Source organism: Prionailurus bengalensis, chromosome D4, assembly GCF_016509475.1.
Source record: "Prionailurus bengalensis isolate Pbe53 chromosome D4, Fcat_Pben_1.1_paternal_pri, whole genome shotgun sequence".
Taxonomy (NCBI): Eukaryota; Metazoa; Chordata; class Mammalia; order Carnivora; family Felidae; genus Prionailurus; species Prionailurus bengalensis.
In genome coordinates this window covers 49,022,952-49,041,975 of record NC_057359.1, presented here as the reverse complement: position 1 = coordinate 49,041,975, position 19,024 = coordinate 49,022,952, and the positions used below count along the sequence as shown (strand labels likewise).

Below are 19,024 nucleotides of genomic sequence, written 5' to 3'. Positions count from 1 at the left end.
AAAATTAATCCTTACCCTAATCCCTACTTTATTTTTTAAAGGATTAAGTAAAATATTATGTAAGTTTAATAAATCTGATTTTAAAATTAGGGGGCCTGAGTGGTTTAGTCAGTTAAGTGTCTGACTCTTGGTTTCAGCTCAGGTCACGACCTCACAGTTAACGAGTTCGAGTCCTGCTTTGGGCTCTGTACAGGCAGCTGCAGAGCCTGCTTGGGAATCTCTCTCTCTGCCCCTCCCCTATTCTCACTTATCTCTCTCTCTCTCTCTTTCAAAATAAATAAAGCAAACATTAAAAAATAAAATTAGCTTAATTTGTTAAGCAATCTTAAAGTCATCTTTGTATTTTGGCAATCCACAGTTGGCAAAGCAGGAAGATGACAATGGTATAGGAAAACTCATTTGTTTTTAATTAAAAAAAAAAATCTTTATTTATTTTTGAAGGAGAGACAGTGTGTGAGCAGGGGAGGAGCAGAGAGAGAGGGAGACACAGAATCCGAAGCAGGCTCCAGGCTTTGAGCTGTCAGCACAGAGCCCGATGTGAGGCTGGGGCTCACAAACAGTGAGATCATGAACTGAGCTGAAGTCAGACGCCCAACAAACTGAGCCACCCAGGCACCCCTAGGAGAACCCATTTTAAGTTGACTTCATAAAGTTTTAGACAGCACCACTTTGAGAGGAAAATAAAGTGCTCAGATTCTGCAGACTTTGAAAAATATTTTTTTGTTTAATATATATGACTAAATGCTGCTGTTTCTGTACCAGTATTCATCAATAGAAATTGGGTCACACAGTGCTCACTTACGCAGCACATCTACTAAAATTGGAATGATACAGATTCTATTAGCATGGCCCCTGTATAAGCATGACACACAAATGCGTGAAGCATTCCATATTTTAAAAAAAATGGACTATACAATTTGACTTAGCTTTCATTTAATTAACCAGATCATTAGTCAGTTTGCCTTTATTGATGTTTATCCAAAGAGAGAGAGAGAAGAGATATATCATGGATAAGACTCTGAAATCTCTTCCTTGGTCATCTATGAACATGAAAGTGTTAAAGTGTTAGCAAATAATGGCAAACAATAATGGCAAACTTTTAATGAGTCATTACTATTTATTTGACATTCACAGTTTTCAGCGCTTTACGCATGTTATTTAATTGTCCCAACAAGTATACAAGGAGAGTACTATTGCCCATATTTTTACATAAGAAAAAGAGATATTAATGCCTCACCCAAAGTTATGTAGGTAGTAGGTGACATGGTCAGGAATCATAATGACACAATGTTTCATATGGGGTCTAGCAATTAATCACCAAGCTTTTACACATACCATCTCAGTGTGTATCATAACAGGTCAATTTTACTATAGGATATATTTTGAAGTTATTATGGGATACTATATGTAATATTGTTTATGATTTCTCTTTTCAAAAAAGTAAGATGTTTGAAAAATTATTACACTAAAATATTTACAAAATTTTTAATGCTTTTCTAAAATATATATTTGCTTGAATTGTATTAATATTTCTGCTCACTAAAAGAAAAAAATGAACTTTTCAGTGACTCATCATCTCTGTTTCAGTTAGGTTCCTGTCTAAGAAAAAATAAATAGAATGAGCAGAGGAGAACTGTTTTCATTTCTGCAATTGCTATCAATTCTAAATATGTTTGAAATGTCACTGCACACTGCTTACCAAGCTGTTGGTACCAAGTGAAGTCAGAATTATTAATGGGAGACCTTTGCCAACAAATGCAAGGGATAGTGAACAATACCCTTCTGTAAGTACAAATGAATGTGCTTTTGCTGGTATCTCATATGAAATGACAAAAGTCCTACAATGCTGACAGGAAAGACACAAATAATGAAGACAGTGGAAAATAATGTACTGTTCAATTATTTTCTGCCTGAAGGATAGAATTCTGGGAAAGGAGAGAAAAGATGGAAATTAAGATGGGGGTAAGAAAATCAAGAGAAAGGACAATTAGACATTAAAAGAGAAAGTGTGGGAAAAATACAAAGGAATAGAAATGAACTCAAGGAAAAGAATTGAGAAAGTAAGGAAAACTAAATATAGGAAAGAGTATAAAGAATTCCATATTCTTAGCTTTTTGCATCACCATATTTGAACAAACATTCCCAGCATCATTTTGTAGTTTTCTTTTCTACACTCTATAATGTTTGCCATTAGGATTTCACCAGAAAGTATTTTCAGACCTTTTTGTTATTATTAAAAACTATTTTATTTAATTTTCATCATGATAAGTGTACATTTTAATCCCATCACCTTTTCACCCATCCCTCCACCCACCTCCCATCTGATAACCCTTGGTTTGATCTATATAGTTAAAAGTCTGTTTCTTGTTAGTCTCTCTCTGTTTTTTTTTTCCTTTTTTCCTTTGCTCATCTGTTTTGTTTCTTGAATTCCAAATATAAGTAAGATACATCATATGGAATTTGTTCTTCTCTGACTGGCTTATTTTGCCTAGCATTATGCTCTCTAGCTTTATCCATGTTGTTGCATATGGTAGGATTTAATTCTTTATGGCTGCATAATATTCCATTGTTTATATGTACATTTCTTCTTTATCCATTCATCTGTCAATGGATACTTGGGATGCTTCCTTAGTTTGGCTATTGTAAATAATACTGCAGTAAACATAAGGGTGCATGTGTCTCCCGGAATTAGCGTTTTGTACTTCTTGAGTAAATACCCAGTAGTTTAATGAATGGATTGTAGGTTAGTTCTATTTTTAACTTTCTGAGGAATCTCCATACTGTTTTCTACAGTGGCTGCACCAGTTTGTATTTCCAGCGACAGTGCAAGAGGATTCCACTATGTCCATCCCCTTGCCAACTCTTATTTCTTGTGACTTTGATTTTAGGTAGTCTGACATTATACTTTTGATTTGCATTTTCTCTATGATGGGTGGTGTTGAGCATCTTTTCATGTGTCTGTTGGCCATCTGTATGTCTTCTTGGGAGAAATGTCTGTTCATGTCTTCTGTCCATTTTTTAATTGGATTTTTTTTGTTTTTTTGGGTGTTGAGATGTATCAGTTCTTTACATATTTCGGATACTAACACTTTATTGGATATATCATTTACAAATATCTTCCACCATTCAAAAAGTTGCCTTTTAGTCTTAATGTTTCTTTCACTGTGCAAAAGCTTTGTATTTTGATGTAGTCCGATAGTTTATTTTTGCTTTTATTTCCCTTGCCTCGGGAGACATATCTAGAAAAATGTTGTTATGGCTGATGTCAGAGAGATTACTGCCTGTGCTCCCTTTAAGGATTTTTATGGTTTCAGGTCTCACGTTTAGGTCTTCAGTCCATTTTGAATTTTTTTTGTGTATGGTAAAAGAAAGTGGTCTGTTTTCATTATTTTTCGTCTAGCTGTCCCGTTTTCCCAACACCACTTATTAAAGAGACTGTCTTATTTCCATGGCATACCCATTCCTGCTTTGTCAAAAATTAATTAGCCACATAATTGTGGGTTTATTTCTGGGTTTTCTATTCTATTCAATTGATCTCTGAGTCTGTTTTTATGGCAGTATCATACTGCTTTAATTATTATCACTTGGTAATATAACTTAATATCTGGAATTGTGATACCTCCAAATTTGTTTTTCTTTTTCAAGATTGCATTAGGCATTTTGATGCTTTTTGTGGTTCCATACCAGGTTTAGGATTGTTTGTTCTAATTCTGTGAAAAAAATACTGTTGGTATTTTGATAAGGGTCGCATTCAAATGTACAGATTGCTTTGGGTAGTATAGACATTTTAATGATATTTGTTCCCCCAACCCATGAGCATGGAATGTCTTTCAATTTCTTTCCATCATTTTGAATTTCTTTCATCAGTATTTTATACTTTTCAGAGTACAGATCTTTCACCATTTTGGTTAAGTTTATTCCTAGATATTTTATTGTTTTTGGTGCAGTTGTAAATGGGATTGTTTTTCTTAATTTTACTTTTTGCTGCTTCATTATTAGTATATAGGAATGCACCAGATTTCTGTACTTTTTTTTTTTTTTTTGGTATTCTGTGACTACTGAATTCATTTACCACTTCTAATAGTTTTTTGATGGGGTTTTGGTTTTCTATATACAGTATCATGTCATCTGCAAATAGTGAGAGTTTTACTTCTTCCTTATCACTTTGGATGCCTTTTATTTCCATATGTTGCTTAATTGCTGTGGCTAGGGCTTCCAATACTATGTTGGATAAAATTGTTGAAAGTGGACTTCCTTGTCTGGTTCCTGACCTTAGGGGGAAAGCTCTCAGTTTTTCCCCACTGGGTATGATATTAACTATGGGTTTTTCATATATGGCCTATGTTATGTTGAGGTCTGTTCCCTCTAGGTATATTTTGCAGAGGGTTTTTATCTCAATGGAGTTGTACTTTATCAAATGCTTTTTTTGCATCTATTGAAATGATCATATGATTTTGCTAATATTTTGTTGAGGATATTTTAATCTATGTTTAATCATATAATCTAGATTCTTAGCCTATAGTACTCTTTTTTGTTGAGTTTTTATCAGGTTTTGGTATCAGAGTGATGTTGGTCTAACAGAATGAATTTGGAAATTTTCCTTTCTCTTCTATTTTTTGGAATAATTTGAGAAAAATAAGTACTAAATTATCTTTTAAATGTCCTGTAGAATTTGCCTGTGATGCCATTGGGTCTGGACTTCTGTTTTTTTGGAAGTTTTTTGATTAGTGATTCAATTTCATTGCTAGCAATTGGTCTGTTCGAGTTTTCTATTTCTTCCTGCTTTAGTTTTAGTAGGTTATATGTTTCTAGGAATTTCTAGGAATCTCTTTTAAATTTTCTAATTTTTTGGCACATAGGTTTTCATAATATTCTGTTACAATTGTTTTTATTTCTGTGGTGTTGGTTGTTATTTCCCTTCTTTCATTTGTGATTTTGTTTATTTGGGACCTCTCCCTCTCTCTTTTTTCTGATGAGTCTGGCTAGAGGTTTATCAGTTCATCTTTTGGAGAACAAGCTTCTGATGTCATTGATCTGTTCTTTTTATTTCTTTTTATTTTTTAGTTTCTATATAATTTATTTTTGCTCTAATCTTATTGTTTCCTTTCTTTTGCTGGGTTTGGGTATTGTTTATTCTTTTTCTAGCTACTTTAGGTGTAAGGTTACGTTGTTTATCTGAAAATTTTCTTGCTTCTTAAGGTAGGCCTGTGTTACTATAAACTTCCCTCTTAGAACCACTTTTGCTTCATCCCAAAGATTTTGGACCCTTGTGTTTTCATTTTCATTCGTTTCCATATAATTCTTGACTTTTTCTTTGATTTCTTGGTTGACCAAAGAAATTATTGTTTAGTAGACCTCCATGATTTGTGCTCATTCCATATTTTTTCTTGTGGTTGATTTGTAGTGTCATAGTATTATGGTCAGAAAGGATACATGGTATGACTTCAAAGTTGAGACTTGTTTTGTGCCCTAATATGTGATATAATCTGGAAAATGTTCCATGTGTACTTGAAAAGAAAGTGTATTCTGCTCTTTTAGGATGAAATGTTCTGAAGATGTCTGTTAAATCCATCTGGCTTACTGTGTCATTCAAGGCCACTGTTTCTTTGTTGATTTTCTGTTTGGATGATGTCTCTGTTCATGGAAGTGGATTGTTAAAGTCCCTATTATTATTTTATTACTATCAATTATTTTCTGTATGTTTGTTAATAGCATGTTAATATATGCTATATGTATTTGGGTGCTTTCATGTTGGGTGCATAAATATTAACAATTGTTACAACCTCTTGTTCTATTGTCCCCATTATGATTGTGTAGTGTCTTTGTCCCTTGTTATAGTCTTTGTTTTAAAGTCTCTTTTGTCTGACATAACTATTGCCACCCTGACTCTGTTTGATATCAATTTGCATGACAAATATTTTTCCATCCTCTCACTTTCAATCTGTAGGTGTCTTTAGGTCTGAAATGAGTCTGTTGTAGGAAGCATATAGATGAGTCTTGCTTTTTTATCCACCCTGTCACCCTATATCTTTTTATTACAACATTTAGCCCTTTTACATCCAAAATAATTATTGACAGATATGTCTTTTTGCCATTTTGTTATTTCTTTTGTTATTATTTCTATAGATTTCCTCTGATCCTTTCTTGTTCTCTTTCATGGTTTTCTGGTTTTCTTTAGTGATATACTTGGATTCATTTCTCTTTATCCTTTGCATATTTATTACTGGTTTTTGATTTGTGGTTGCCATTAGGTTTATATATAACGTCTTCTGCATACAGCAATCTATTTAAAGTTGATGGTTAAGTTTGAACCTATTCTTTACTCTTCTCCCTGCCAGCTTTTAAGTATATGGTGTCATATTTTACATCCTTTATTTTGTGACTCCCTTGACTTATTTTACAGAAATACTTATTTTTACTGATTTTATGTTTTTCTCTTTACCTTCATATTCTCACTCATGGTGTTCCCTTTCCACTCAAAGAGTCCCCTTTAATATTTCTTGTAGGGTTGGTTTAGTGGTCTCAGATGCCTTTAGTTTATTTGTCTGGGCAACTCTTTCTCCTTCCATTCTGAATGCTAGCCTTGCTGGATACAGTATTCTTGGCTGTAGACTTTTCCTTTTTAGCACTTCAAATGTATCATACCACTCTCTTCTGGCTTGCTGAGCTTCTGCTGAAAAATCTGCTGATAGCTTCATGGAGTTTCCCCTTGTAAGTAACTATCTTCTTTTCTCTTGCTGCTTTATTTTTTTTTTTTCTGTATCACTACTTTTTGCCATTTTATTTACTATGTGTCTTGGTCTGGACCTCCCTAGATTGAATTTGGGAGAGGATTTCTGTGTCTCCTAAATCTGGATATCTGTTTTTTTCCGTAGCTTAGGGAGTTTTTAGCTATTATTTCTTCAAGTAAAATTTCTGCCCCTTTCTCTTTGATATCCCTATAATGTGAATGTTATTACACTCGTTGGAGTCACTGAGTTCCCTGAGACTATTCTTAATTTGCATTTTTTCTTTCCTCTCCTTTGCTCAGCTTGGTTACTTTCCATTACTCTGTCTTCAAGGTCATTAATTAGTTCTGTTTCATCTAGCTTGCTATTTATTCTATCAACCGAATTTTTAATTTCATTAATTGTGTTCTTCATCCCTGATTGATTCTTTTTTATTCTTGTGTTAAGGGCCTTACTGATGTCCTCTACCCTTTTTTCAAGTTGGGTGAGTATCTTTATGATCATTCCTTTAAATTGTCTATCAGGCATATTGTATCTGTTTTGCTTAGGTGTCTTGCTGTGGTTTGGTCCTGTTCTTTCAAATTTTTCTGTCTCTTCATTTAGTCTAACTTTCTGTGTCTGTTGGGAAAGTCGGCTCAAGAAGAAGCTTCAAGAAGAAGAGGCCCTGTAGTGCCCTGCAGTGCAGTGTTTCCTGTTCCCCAGGGCCTGGCACTTCAGGGGGTATTTCCTAGGTATGTTTCATTTGCTCTTCTGTTAGTCTTGGCCTCTGTTTCCTTCAGTCTAGTGGCCTGCAGAGGCTCTCTTGCCTATTCTGGGCAGTGTTTGGTCCCAAACGGGGGTGGGGCACATTTTAACAAAGTGTGCGGTATTCTGCTTATGAAATGAGACCTGCTCCCATTGCCAGAACTGAGGTCCTGCAAAATGCAATAGGTTGGGAGATGTAGTATTGGAAATGTTTACACTGATTTTCTGGTGGAGGGGGGCCACAGTGCAGAGACTATGCACATGTAACTGGGAAGGTCTGATCTACAGAAGCACTGGGAGAGCAAGCTTGGTGCGTGTAAGTTAGGTAAGCAGAGTTGGTACAGTGCTGTTTTCAGCATTTGTCCACTGTTTATGCTGAGAGTAGGGTAGGCAAATGGTGCCTGCCAACTCTTTTGTTTCTGGGTGGGTCTCCCTGTGATCTCTGTCTCTCCATGCCATGCTCTGAGATGAGCAAATAAGTCTCTCAATCATCTGATTTGGCTTTTTTCAAACTGCTGGTTTTAAGCTGTATCTGCAGGGGCTGTTTGTCGTGCTTGCTCTTTAAAGGCAGGACTCAAGTTCCTAATTGTTTCCGGGTTCTCCAAAGTTGAGCCTGCCTATTTTTAAAATTCCAGGCTTTAAGTCCTGCCGGTTTTAAGTATTCACCAACTTTGATCCCGCTTGCTTTTAATTTTTTTTTTCAACGTTTATTTATTTTTGGGACAGAGAGAGACAGAGCATGAACGGGGGAGGGGCAGAGAGAGAGGGAGACACAGAATCGGAAACAGGCTCCAGGCTCTGAGCCATCAGCCCAGAGCCTGACGCGGGGCTCGAACTCACAAACCGTGAGATCGGGACCTGGCTGAAGTCGGACGCTTAACCGACTGCGCCACCCAGGCGCCCCTCCCGCTTGCTTTTAAAGGCAAATGTTATGGGGATTTGTCCTCCCCATTCATGGGCTCCCTGGTGGGAAAATCTATTTTTCTCCCTTCTGCATGCTATCAGCTCCCTCCCTACCATGACGGATGCCCATGGTCCCTTTCACTCCCAGACCACGTCTTCACCCTTCCTACCTTCTTTGATGTGGCCTCTTCTCTGCCTTTAGTTGTATAGTGTGTTTTGCCAGTCTTCTTATCACTTGATGGGTTCTTTACACTGATGTGTTTTCTAGTTGTATCCATGGGACAAGGTGAGATAAGAGTCCTCCTATTCTGCCATCTTCCCAGCTGACCCTGATCTATCCCCTTCAGATCTTTTATAAAGGATCTTGTTTTAGTTATCAAAATCATAGATGACTGATTTGAAAAAGTGTTAATCACTTAAAGCTCATGAGAAAACATCTTTATGATCAACGATTGTTCAGAACTCAGAAAGAGGGGCACCTCGGTGGCTCAGTCGGTTAAGTGTTCAGCTTCAGCTCAGGTCATGATCTCATGGTTTGTGAATTCGAGCGTGGCATCAGGCTCCATGCTGACAGCTCAGAGCCTGTAGTCTGGTTCAGATTCTATGTCTCACCCTCTCTCTCTGTGCCTTGCCTGCTAGAGCTCTGTCTCTCTCTCTGTCAAAAATAAATAAACATAAAAAATTAAAAAAAACAAACCCGGAAAGAAATGTTTTTTCCCCAAAGTTAACTCTATACCAAAGCAAAAACACAAATAGCAAAAATAGAACTAGTAAGCAAAGCACTGATTTAAAAACAAAATGTAAAATCTAGAATTTTCAAGCTATTCACTTCTTTGTTACCAAGAAAATCCTCTATATATCAACTTAATCTCTGAAAGAATTTCCCTTTTACCTTATTGCTACTAACAGTGTGGTTCCATCAAGAATGCTGGACTGTCTTGTAGCTTTATTACACAAATGTATGTTTTTACTATGTTTATTTTATTATGTGGATATTTCATTCCCTGAGGCCTAAAAAATCTAATGATTCTAATATCTCTATAGTGCCTCTCATCCTCTTTATGTTCTCCCAGCACTTCTCACCCAGACTGAATTTACTGACCATCACTAAAACTATTTCATTATACACACATGTCACTCCTTTGCCTCCCTCTCACTTTACTAACTTCAAATGAATGCTTGATACTTTCAGGGTTCTTATTTCAGGTTTCCTTAGTTCATTCATTATCTGTCTTATGAGACAATACCAAATGTCTGTTCTAGCTCAAATGTACACATAGTTTTAGCCATTTTACTTTCCAATTCACTGAGAAAATTGAAAGTTACAAGAGAAATCCTACAAGCCCATCCCTCAAATCCTCCACATGTATCTCTCCATTTTTCTTCCTATAGATGAACTCCCCATGTCCTTATATGAGGGCTTTTCATTGATTTGTAGACTGAGTCATCCTTTCCTGCCTCCTCAAGGACACCACTGTAAGCCAGTCTCCACCTCTCTCTGACCCCCATCATCAAATGTCCCCTTTCTATTTGCTCATCATGCTACTGTTCCCCCAGATAGCATACTATTAAGTGAAAAATGAAAAAAAAAACTTTCTTACCCCCAGTACCTGCAGTTATCACCCCATTCTTCTTTTCCTTCTTGTAGAAAAATTTCTCAAAACAGTTATTTACACTTACTGACTCCCTTTCTCCTCTCCTGTTCCCTCTGGAATCCTCACTCCTTTCCTGGAAAACTGCTACTGACCTGGTTACCATATTGTAAATCCAGTGTTCAAGTTTTGATTCTCAAATTACTTTACTGTATCCACATAAGACATAGCTAACAATTCCCTTCTCCTTAAAATACTCTCTTCACCTGACTTCTTTAATATCATATTCTGTCTTCCTGATTTTTTTCTTTATGTTCTGTACATTTTTAATGTCTTTAAAGGAGACTTATCCTCATCTTCCTCACCTCTTAAGGTTGGAATTTTCTGGTTCCTATCATCTTTTCTCTTTTCTATCAATACTGTGTTGGGGATCTTACTTGGTTTTATGTGTTAAATACCATCTATACATTGTTAACAAACTACTTTGTATTTTTCCTGTAGCCCTCACTAGTTTCCAAATTTGCTGCAATGTCTGAAAGGCATCTAAACATAATGGGCAGTATAAGCCAGAGCCCCTGATTTTCTACTCTCACACAAATCAGTTAGTGGTAATTTCATACTTTTAATAGCTCAAGTCAAAATATCCTGGAGTGAGTCACCCAGGGGTTCTGTTTGTTGCTTAATTTTTTGTGTGTGTGTGTGTGGTCTTATACCTCACATCAAAAAATTCTGTTGGCTCTATCTTTAAAGTATATCTAGAATCTTACCGTTTTTCACCACCTCTCATTATAATCACCCTGAATCTATCCACACTCACTGTGGATTTTTGCAATATTCTCCTATCTCTGTCCCCTAATGTCAATTCTCAACAAAGCATTCTGAGTAGATCTACTAATGTAGAAATTAAAAGACAGAATGAAAGCCAACATCTTTTAAAATAGCCTAAAAGCCCTGTATGATTTATCCCTTGGCCTTTTGTTACCTCTCACTTCCTCTCTCACTACTTCCTATCCTTCCTACTATTTTTCAGCCATATGGATATTCAAATATTAGGCAGAATTCTGTCTCAACAATTTTGCTTTTGTTTATACCATCTTCCTGAGATGCTATTCTCATAGATTGAGGAATCTATCCACAAGGAGAGCTTTCTCATCTTCTTTATGTTTTTGCTTAAATGTCATCTTCTTGAGAGTTCTTCTTTTGACCATCCTATTTAAATTTTACACCATGGGGCCTTTGGTCTCCCTTCCTTGCTTTATGTTCTCAATAGCACTTTTTACCTTCTAAGTTACTATGTTGATTTGTCAGCTTTTGCATTGTCTTTTTTTACGGAAGCTCCATGAAGTCAGGGATTTCTATTTTATTTACTAATGTATTCCCTATACCTCAAAAAGTACTTCATACAGAGTATTCAACATGTATTTTTAGCAGCTGAGTAAATGAATGAGTGTTTGAATAAATGAATACTCTTAATTGAAAGCTACCTTAATTTAGAATATAGACTATACTGAGCTTTTATTTTGAATTTGTGTCCCCTGGAACTATCTATGAACCACTGGAGGACAACATTGCTTTTACCTAATTGTGTAATTGCTTGTGGTCTCTGAGGCTTTGGATAATGACATGTTTTAGAGAACTAAAACTTTAGATTAAGAGTCACTCTCTTTAGTATAGATGCTGATTTAGCAGAACTGAAGTAGACTTTGAACTCAATGGCAAAATATGATGGCACTATAAATAGACATATATATATGTGTGTGTATATATATATATATATATATATATATAGTCATACATACTCAAGGATATTATTTTAATTCACTTTTATCTATGTTTTGGAGGACCATATGCACCATTTACTAACACTCCTTTTATACTTGTTAGAGTGCTTGAAATAGGTTACTATGATATCTGATGGTGACTTTTTTCTTGTTTTTGCATTTCTCTTCTCACCATGCTTCAGACTTCTGAAATACACTTTATGCACACTTTTCTGATGTAGACAATTATCAGGTCTTGAGGTTGGGCCAACTGTCTGTATTGTTTACACAAAAATATATTAGAATACATATTAAAACCCTTTCTCTAACATTTGAAAATATGGGAATCAAAAATACCAGAAAAAAAAATGGAAGGAAAATTAAGACACAGCTAGATAGCCTGAACACAGCCTCCTGAGTCCGACGATATATGCTACATACCCAAGAAGTCCAGTCCACATCAAATCGGCCACTATTGCTATGAGGGAAAGAGCCTTTTAGAAGAGTTCCATTATGAAGGAGGGAAGTTAGTTACTTTTGATGCCATTGAGAGTTCAATGTTATGGAGAAAGTGGAGTTGGAAAAAATATTCACTGGACTTCTTGAGATGTCTAAAATTCTGACTGTCACCTAGCCTAATTACTTCCGAGTCCTTGAACATGATCCTGAGCCATTTTGTACTGGGATATATAGTCAAGTTTCATCTAGTTTGCAGTATTTCTGACTCTTATAATGTATACTTATAAAAAACATTTAAAGTTTCAAGTTTTCACTGCTCTTGGCCATTATTTAAAAGCCCATTGTTCATACAAAGTGGCCATTATGTTTGGTTTATGATTAAGCAATCGAGTATACATGTCTTCAGTTTGGGAATCAAGGTTCATCTTGGTTCAAATTCTTGCCTTAAACCCCATTGAACATTCAATTTAATTAATAACTGACAGAGATTTGCATTTCTTCAAACCAAGAGAGATGTAGCAGCTTGGTAAGAAAAGCTGCATGTTAGCTAATGGCTAACTATCAGGGAATATTTTAAAATTTCTATTCTTACGCTTTCAGCCAAAAAAATCTGCAAATCCCTGGCCTTGATGAAAATATAATGATGAAATACGGCAGTGGTTTTCAATTATTCCAGGCACATTGTCTGCAATACTCTGCCAATCTGATCTTGACTTATTCTGTCCTTAAAACAAACAAAAAATAAAAACCAGAAAAATAACTATTTATCCATATAAGAGATGCATGCAAAAATAAAATAAACTATTTCTATTCATAATATTACTGAGTTTTGGGCAAATGCTGCTGAGCTATTGTTACTTTTACAGAGACTGAAAATAGTATACAGAAGGATGAGTGTTGGGAACAAATAAAACGTTTGTGTTAGCTTTATTTCTGAAGAAAAAACACTTTGGAAATATGTACGCTTAATCACACTTGCTTTTTCCTCCTCATAATTCAGAACACATTTATCTTTGTTCATCCACAAAGCAAAATAGTTATTTCTAGCACTTGCTCAGGATCTTGATCTCAAGCTCATGAAAATGCTTGAGCTCTCTGCACCAACAGAAAGAGCCATTTGACAAATTGAACATTTGAGTTATCACGGTCTTATGTGATCTCCCCACAATGCTGTACACCTCTTATCTGATTCCGATAGCTCAGGGACAACTTAACACATGGCATTTATCTTTATTGTGATTTAATTCTGAGCAGTCAGGATCCTGAGTGCAAGGAGAAACCGCTCGAATTTCAAAATCAGGCTTCTTCTGTAAAGTGTTTGGAAAAATACCCACCATGACGCTTTGACACCCAATCCATTAAAGCCTTGTTTCAGCTCTCCTGACCTCAGCTGTTTTTATAGTCTTTGCCCTGGTTCTTCTCTGAAGTTTTGCCAGCCCTCAGAACAAAGAACCCATCATGATATCAGAGTTCCCTAAACCATGAGCAACAAATGACTGTGGAAATAATCTCACCTGATTTCTCGTAATCCTTTGTGCTCACCACCACAGGCTCTCACCTCAGCTTCTAGTGTTTGCACACCTGAGGTGAAGAAGAGAAAGAATTTTTGTGCATAGTTATTGACAGGCTGAAAGATAGCCTTCATGAGATAAAACCAAACACAGAAGAAGAATAAAGGATCCATTTATTTGGAGGTGAACGTATACTCTAGTGATAAGTGGTAGAAAGTACAAGAGGCTGAAACTCAAGGGATATGGATACTGATAGTGATACCACCATAGGAATGTGGTAACCTTCAATAAACTTCTTTTTAAATCCTCTAGAAGTCCTTGATGTAATATGGAGGCGGACTAGATAAGCTCTCTGGTAGTAGTCTTTGATATCTTACAGATAAAATAAATGCATGTTTGTAAATAATTATAAACCATATGAAAGTTTAATGATCAAAATAGACCTTAGACTTTAAAATACTCAGAGAGAAATGAATTCATATTTTATTCAGATTTGCATTGTAAAGCCATATATTTTAAAGGTAGTAAGTGTGCATAACCCAATTTAACCTTAATAGTGCCTTTAAATTGCTCATTTTCAAAAGTCCAGGGCACATAAATTTATGTAAGTACAAGGCCACCAGATTGTGTTTCAGATTCCTATGGTTAGAGGGGGAAGTGATTTAAAATATTAGAGTCACATTCAGTTTAGCAAAATACTCAAAGGCATTTAAGAAACAAGATCAGAATTACTATCTCCCATTCCGTGATCACTCGGAAGCATATGGACTCAATTTGATACTTTGTAAAGTACAAAAATGGTGATTCATATAGTTCAACTTAGTAAATTGTTCACACTCTATTTTATGATTGTGTGTAGTTGAATAAACATAAACTAAGTTGCAGATATGATGCAAATTCCTCTGCAATGGTTTTTTAACAATTTGATGGCTGCTTCCAGCTTTTAAAATGGCATTTAATGCATTTTCTTACTATGAAATTATTGCATGATAGAAAAAAATTCCATTTTAAAAGTGTCTTTACAATACTTATGAAAGATATAAGGCTTTTGAAAAGCAAATGATTTTTAGAAATAGCTTTATTCTGATTATTGTACGAGAGAACTTGGTTGGGAAAGTGAGAGTAGATCTTTCACGTGGTGCACACTGATGAGATGGGATTAAATGTTCTTAGGTGCTTCACTGCCAGTCTTGAGATTCTGATTTTAGCATTCTGGAAGAGATGGCAAAGTAGGATTTTTGATGCCTCTAGAGTAGCTGAGAGATACACAAGTGTGCACTTGTATAGAAAAAGCCTAACAACTAAGGTTCAGGTATAGATCTGTTCGTATCTCCTTGTATGACAATGAGCAAATCACTTCAACTATCTGATCTTTATTTTGCCATTTATAAACTAAGGGAGTGGTATTTGGTGATCATGTATTTTCTTTAGCTCTAAGGTTCTTGGGATACATGAGTCTTTGAGATAGATATGAATTTCCTATCGCTAATAACTGTGTGGTTAGTCTCTTAGGAAAAACTTGTCTACTTTCTTTTCCCTCAATCATTTATTGTTCTGCCAAGAAAGAGGGAGATCAATATTAAGCCCTTCAGAATGAGCTAATTTTAGTCCTCAGAAAGAGCCCCTAAATTAAAACAAAAATATATTTTCCAATTTATTTTATCTTTATGTTCATATATTGATGTTAATAACCACCCAATCTCCCTAAACCAAATAGTGTGGCCATTCAAAACGGTGAAAATTTCTTAAGGGAAGATTTTGAACAGACTGACTCAGAGATTATAAAAGTATACATAGCGTGAGAAATATTTGTGAATCAGTTTCTTTAGAGAGAGTTGTTGCTCTGTGAATCTCCATCTGCCCAATTTCCCATTCTACACAATTCTAGGGGGTGCTAGCTTTAGTTTAGCCTCACTGTATTCTCTTTCTGTTTCTCTTTTGTCTTTCTGATTTCTCCTTTGTCTATGTTGACTAAGGGTCACCTTAATGTGAGTATAGTTATTTCTTGATGGAGTAAGGTTGAGTTTTGGAAAGGAAATATAACCATATATGCTTACTTTTTCTGATACAACACTGCATTTGAAAATATGAAATTTAGTTGATTCATACACACAGAAACCACCAATCTCTTAGTAACGTGTCTTGTTTCTTGAGTAAATTCACTTGAGGAAACTATGAAAATCTTTCATAGTGGTGGGATGTAATAAAAATCTGGCTTCCTAAATTCATTATTATGCTTATTTTTATTCTCTGATTTCCATTGGTTGCTCATATTTTGTCCCAATTCAGGGAAGCCTTCAATAACCAGTAGGTTCCCAAAGTGAACTATTCATGTTCTTCTATATTTAGAGGTGTATTCTAATTTTAGTGAGCATGTAAATTATCCCCGGAAAATGATAGTGGATATAATAGTGGATAATAGCAAATAGTTCCAAATCTATTGAAGCATAAGGAGGAAAGACCCAGTGGGAACTATGACATATACATATAATTCCTTTAGAATTAAATGTGTTTGCTCACTTCTAAATAAGAAGTTCGGGTCCAAAAGTCATTAGCTTTAGTTTAGTTGCATTCATAAATTGATATAAACTGCAAAATTTAAATTATGTTCTTGAGTAAGACCAAAAGATTTAATATTACCTTGATATTTCCTTAGTAAGGCCTATAAAGAGTAAGATATATTAGGGTCAGATTCGGCATTAGGTTAGCATAGCAGAGTTATCTGGTAGGGTCCCTGGCTTTGTATTAAGAATCATACGAAAGAGGAGACAGAGTGAAAGAAAATGATGAACCAGCTAATATTGACATGTGATATACCTGTGTGTTCATGATTGCAAACACACACACACACACACACACACACACACACACACACACTCGAGGTATCTATTTTCCAAAGGAAAACAATTAGAGAAGCAGCTTCTAGTGTATTCAAGCTATTCGGGTGTTCAGGTCAAGTTTTTTTTTGTTTTTTTTTTTTAAGTTGCAAGTGAGGAAGAGTTAACCTAAATTATCTTAGGGGAAAAAAAGAAGAATGTATTTTCTCATATAACTGGCAAGTTTGATAATATATTTGCCTTTTGAGGCTCAGCTATATACAGGAACTCAAAAATACCCTTTCTTGGATCTGACTCCCTCTAAACATTGACTTTATTCTGCACATAGGTTCTCTTCAGGCTCTTATCCCCAGATTTATATTCTTCCCTCTTACGAAATCCATGGGGAAAAAAAATTGGTCCTAATCTAAAATATCCCGTGAAAAAATATATTGGTTTGATTTTTGGTTTGGTGCTCACTCTTATTTTGCGATAGAAAATAGGCTCCTGAGATATGGAAAGAGGGTGAAATTCTCCAAAGAAATCAAAAGAGAATGGAAAGCTGTTACGGGCAAACAAAACTATAGGAAGTAATCTTGGCTATTACGTTTGACCTCAGATTGCTACATATTACTGTTACCCAAACTCTGTTACATGGGTCATCAGCAACGCATGAAATATTAATGCCCTTGGGGAAAAACAGTTTCTATAATCAAATGATTTTGGAAAATGTTTAACACGATATTTAAATTGCTTTTTTTCCAACCTTATTATTTACTAAGCTGCAAAGATGATCAATATCAGATCCTGAAGGAAGAGGGAGACAGATTTCTACATGCAGAATTTACATAGGAAATGTCCAAGAACAAGTTCAATGGCCTTTAACCTCTGACTTAGAGGGTTTAAACCAGTAACAAAAGAGGGAGGATTTATTAATACACAACTTTGACAATAGCTGTTGCTATGTTGAGAGTCTCTACTGATAAAAACTTCCATGCTGCACAATTCTAGCAGGTGTAGTAATTTCTGTGACTGACTCCCTCATTCCCAACCATCGGTCATTCATGTAGATTACATACCATATCACTTCCTGTTGTTAGGCACTATAGTGTCTGTGCCTGCCCTATACTCAGCAGTGGGGAGTGCTGCCTTCTTATGTGCAAGTCTGGTGAGAGGACTTTTATAGAACTCTGTGAGAGCTTGAAATGTGCTCCCTGAAGTGTGGTGACTGAAAGTTGGTTCCTGACTCATGTGTGAGAAAATGAAAGTGGCCTGACAGCATAAAGCAGGCTGTACTGGAATTGACTTGTATACTCAGAGTTTATCAGAGCACAGGATGTGTGTTTCCTCTAGATAGATGTGATCATGTAGGATAAACAGTCAGGGTGGATGGAGTAGTCTTGTGTCCTGGCTGATAGAGCCACCCAGTTAGGCAGAGGGACCCAGTAGGAACAGAATGGATGTAATTATGGGATACCTGGAAACTGTGGAAGAAGTCATAATGACCACCTGGAATTTAGGGGGTCTAATAAACTTTTAGTAAGATTCCCGTTAACAACAACAACAAAATGCTTGTGGGACTAAGAGCTATAACCTTCTGCCAGTCTTAAAGAACATAAGCTGCTGTTTTATTAAGTCCTTTCCTATGCTCTTATCACTCTTTCATTCACCCCTGAATCCCCAGAAAGGCAGAACCTGGGGGAGGGAAGAGAATAGTAAGTAAGTTGAAGAAAATAACTTTCAGTCTAATGCAGCTTTGGGCTGGGGTTGGAAAGAAGATATGTGTAAAATAAAACAGCTTTGATTCATATCTTAGAATAGATAGCCTGATTATATATTGAAACCCTTTTTTTTCTTTTTTTCTTTCTTTTTTTTTTTACTAAAAGTAGCTTTATGAGTATCTATCCATTACTTAGTAGTAGTTAATAGACAAGAGTCATGGGCCTGCTGAAGTTTTCATTTAAGAACCAGGTAGAGTTAATTTCAGTGAACAAATATTAAATGTACAAACAATAGTATATTTTCACTTTGATTTCATCATGAATGCCATGTCTAGTGTATCAGATATACAAGCTTAAACAGTTCTTACTTTTTCATATTTTTAATTGTGGAATTTCCAGAACTATTCACATACTATTCAGCTTGAGAATTCCTAAGAGGTTAGAGTAGATGGTCATTCCCAAATTATTTGCACTGGAACCATTTGTTCACAGTTATATGTACTTACATCTCAAAGAATACAATATTGCATAGAACTCTGTAGCATGCTAAAATGTAAAGAATGAGTGGTAAGCAGTGCATATCTGAGATTATAGAATAAAATGGTGAATAACCTCTTTTAGTATTCTCTAAAACTCAGTAGGATAGGATAAGCATACACTAAAGGAAAATTATGCCCTATTCAAAAGAAACATCTGTTATATCAGAAGGCAGAAAAACTCTGGAAGTCAAAACAATATATACATTCTCAGAAATCCATGAAAATTCAAGAAGGCATACAGGATGGAAAAG

The 19,024-nt window shown here is 35.6% G+C and overlaps 1 non-coding gene across 1 annotated transcript; it reads left to right on the top strand.

The window, feature by feature from the left end:
* The first annotated feature begins 790 nt into the window (after positions 1-790).
* LOC122475564 lies at positions 791-897 on the top strand. Its single transcript, XR_006295245.1, has one exon. It is a non-coding gene; the product is annotated as a U6 spliceosomal RNA (small nuclear RNA).
* Positions 898-19,024: the final 18,127 nt, after the last annotated feature.